The sequence below is a fragment of the Pyrus communis genome, chromosome 8, assembly GCF_041283825.1.
Source record: "Pyrus communis isolate YQ-2024b chromosome 8, ASM4128382v1, whole genome shotgun sequence".
Taxonomy (NCBI): domain Eukaryota; kingdom Viridiplantae; phylum Streptophyta; class Magnoliopsida; order Rosales; family Rosaceae; genus Pyrus; species Pyrus communis.
In genome coordinates this window covers 14210236-14214374 of record NC_142572.1, presented here as the reverse complement: position 1 = coordinate 14214374, position 4139 = coordinate 14210236, and positions in this window count along the sequence as shown.

Here is a 4139-nt window from a genome sequence, read left to right as displayed (position 1 = left end):
CTCACATTTCCAGCTTTCCACCTTGCATTTCCACATGCATTCACTTCATCATTACACACCACTCATTCTCTAATTCCACATGCACATTCAATCATTCACTCAAGCACCCTTGTGCCATGTTTCCCCCTTTGTTCCCACCCATCACATGCATCACAACCACAAAGAACCATCCCCAAAACACTTTGCCGTGAGTTCCCACTCCCATTTCCAGCTTTCCATAACTTTTCCTAGTTGTTTTATTACATACATTCCCCCTTCATTATTCCAAACACATGCACCCATAATCATTCATCCCCTCCTACCTGCAATATTCCCTCTTTTGTTCCCCCATTTCACCTATAAATAAGCATCCAACACTCCTCAAAATTCACTCACTCTTCCATACACATTTTCAGTCACAAACACTTCCATCTTCTCCCTAGCCGTGAGTCTTTTCATTTTCTGCATATTTTCTCTTCATTCTTCCATCTCCAACCACTTCCTACTCCATTCCACATACACCTAAAGCCCTTAAGCTCACCTTAGACCTTGTGCTACAACAACGAGGAAGAAAAGAGTGCTTAAACGTTCATACAATTCAAGTTTGAGTTGTTGGAATGTTTAGGTGTTTCTTTGATTTCAAAGTTTAAATTTAATTCTCTTTGTTTTGTACGTATGAGAAGGGAAGAGAAGAGTGCCTAAACGTTCATACAATTCACGTTTGAGTTGTTGGAATGTTTAGGTGTTTCTTTGATTTCAAAGTTATGAGGAACTAAACCCCCTTTAGCTAGGGGGTGATTCGAAACTATGTTTATATTTGCAATTTGAATTGATTACGTTTGGTTGGAATTTCATAAGTTGTGGATTCAATTCGTTTAACTGTTTGATTGATAACTTATTTATGTATGTTCATTGAGATTGCAAGCTTAATTTTCATGCATAAATATGACGCTAGAATATAAGTGAATTTCACCTAATCGCTATGAACTTATATTCACAAGTAGTGGAGGTTGCTTATAAACAATCGCGTTAAACGAATTCTTGGCATAAGTTTCATGCGTATTCCATAGTAACGAATGCCTCGTCGATGTTTATGATTTCCGTTGAACTTAATGATCTTTGTTGAATGTCTCTATCATGCGTATTCCATAGTTAGGGACTTTGATTAAGAATAATTTGGTTGTAATGCGTATTCCATTCAATCCAACGAATTTAGGGAAATCTGAAAGTTAATCTAAGCGGATCTAATTAACTTGGAGCATTGAGTTTTACAACTTATCGAAAGACCAACTGAGAATCAATTTTGTTTTGCAAGTGTAACATGTGTGGAGAAGAACCCCTTGGCTATTCCATCATCCATATTTTTATCACATTCATATTTACATTTTGCCTTTAATTATATTCTGTCTTTTTAATTTAATATCGTCCAACCACAATTCCCCCCCCCCCCCTATTTTGTTAAGTCTTAATCATTCGTATTTGTTTTATTTTTGTATCTTTAAGCTTTTGGAGTCATAAACAATTGCAATTTCGTCTAAATCAAGTTCTAGCTTCTATTTGAGTCAATTTGATTGTTTTAGACAATTTGAGTTTTTCAAAGCCTTTCTGAGTCATAGTAGTCTTGTTAAGAGTATTTTAATTTAGTTTTTATGTTTTTAAGTCAATTTAGAAGGTTTTAGCAAGCCCTCCTAATCCCCGGTCTAGAACGATCCCTCACTTATCCATTCTACTACAATTGTCAAACGAGGGTTTAATTTGAGTGTCAAGTAAATCTCGCATCAGTCCTATGATGAAACAGTGCTAGCTGCAACATGTTTAGGATAAGCTTTGCTTGTAATGATTCCTATACATGGAAATAACAAGTGGGGTATTGTGTAGGATACTCTTAATCGGATATCACCTACATGAGTGTGAAAGGTGGCCATTTCTATGAGAATTATAAGGCTGAATTCTCTAAAGCACTCAGGATTACCAGGAATTGTTCAGGGCCAAAATGAACACAACCGTAGAATCATATGTGTTCGGAGGAATACCATGTAAATATTATTGTCTTGGTTTACATCAATAGCTGAGCAGTTCAAGACATCGCGTTCACTGATTAGCTAGTAAATCCGATAATATTTCACTAAGGAAGGTTCAAAGCCAAAAGCTACCTCTCCTCATACGGTATTTGTCCAATTAAACTCTCTCTAAGTGTATGCATCTTCATTTGCATTAAATTTTATTAATTTTCATTCATGTGGGGATTGTTAGAAATTTAATAATTTAAATATTAGTATTATTAATATTTAAAATATTAAATATTCAAGTGAATTAAAATTAAAATAAAATAAAAAATGGTCATGGAAAGGTTTGACCAATAGATTTTCAAGGATTGTGTATGTCCTTTTAATTTTATTTTGTTATGAAAATGGTCTTGGAAAGTTTTGACTTGCAGCTTTTCCCAAGAGGTTATGTATGTTTAGGAAAAGCAGATGCAACTTTTGAAGCTTTTGGAAACAGATGCACCTTTGCTCAAAGGTTGCATCTTTTTCTTTTGGAAAAGCAGACAAATTGTTTCGGTGGCAGATTTCCAAAGGTTGCATACTTTCTGCCTTGGAAACAGACGCAGCTTTTGTGCAGATGGAACCTTTGTCCTTTGGGAGCATACGCATCCTTGGAAAATGGGGCATGTCAATGCCTATAAATAGACTACCAAGTCAAGCATTTTAGATATAATTTTGCATCCAGAAATCATATAGAAATTAGAGTAGTTTAGTGTTCAATAAAGAGAGAGTTTTCAACACTTTTGGTTCGTTGTTCTTTGTGGATTAGAGTGCTACTTCTGCGAAGAGAAAGATCGTTGTATCCTGGGAGACATTTGCCAACGCAAACCTTAAGGCAGCACTGAGGGGCAATCTTGTCCTAAGGCTATAGAATCAAATTCTAGCCTCGATCTCTTAAGGTTCTTCTATTCCTTGTTTTTTCTTGCCTTTATAGAGATACTATTGTGTGTTATTTAATAGTTTATAATAAAATATATAGCAATTATTCCATAACTTTTCCAACATTGACTACTTCATAAAATGGGTTGAAGTTAAACCTATGACTACAACTACCCAGACGGACATAAAACGCTTCATATGGAAGAACATCATCTGTCATTTTGGCATCCCACACTCCATCGTCACCAACAAGGGTCCACAGTTCGTGGGCAAGGACTTCAAAAATTTCTTCGAAAATATGACATCAATCAGCACATGTCCACACCTCGGTATTCGTAAGGCAACGGGCAGGTCGAGGCGTCTAATAAGACCGTCCTCGACTGCCTTAAGAATACCCTTTTAGATAAAAAGGGCAAGTGGCCAGACGATTTCCCCAGTGTTCTATGGGCATATCGCACCACCAAAAGACGAGCAATCGGCGAAACTCCATTCTCCTTGGCGTATGGATTCGAGGCGATCATTCCTCAAAATGTCATGGTGTCAAGCATCAACACTATATTGTCGAATTTCGAGCAGAACGAAAAGGAGATGGCCACCAACTTAGACCTGGCAGAGGAAGAGCGCGAGAAGGTTGTCACTCGCATTGCGGCCTATCAGCAACAAATTCTCTCCAGTTACAATAAGAGGGCAAAAATTTGGCAGTTCCAGCTAGGAGACTTAGTCCTCAGAAAAGCATTCATCACTGCCCGACAGGAAGGCTCCAAAAAGATGACTCCTACATGGGAAGGCAGAAAGGGCAGCTACACCATTACCACTATGAGCGACAAAGAAATTGACAAGCAGTGGAATGCCTACAACCTGAGAAAGTACTACGTGTGACCTTCCACCATTCCTTGGACCCCGTTCAAGACGATAAAAGTTTGAAGACTCAAACAGCTCGATGATGAGACCTCACGTGCCGAGAATTAACAGTTGTTATGCCATTACTGCTTATAAGCAAAGTTAATAAAAGACTCTAATTTCAATGAAGATTGAAGGAATTATTCATAAGCTTGGACCAAATGCATAAACAAACTGACTAACCCTGTGATAAGCAGAAGACGCCCTCTACCTTGTAGACATTGCATAAGCTTTCTAGCGAGAGAGGATAAACTAATTCCTCAACCACTCTTGTGACAAGTAGAAGACGTCATCTGCCCGTTTAGACATGGCGTGTGCTCTCCAATATGAGAGGGT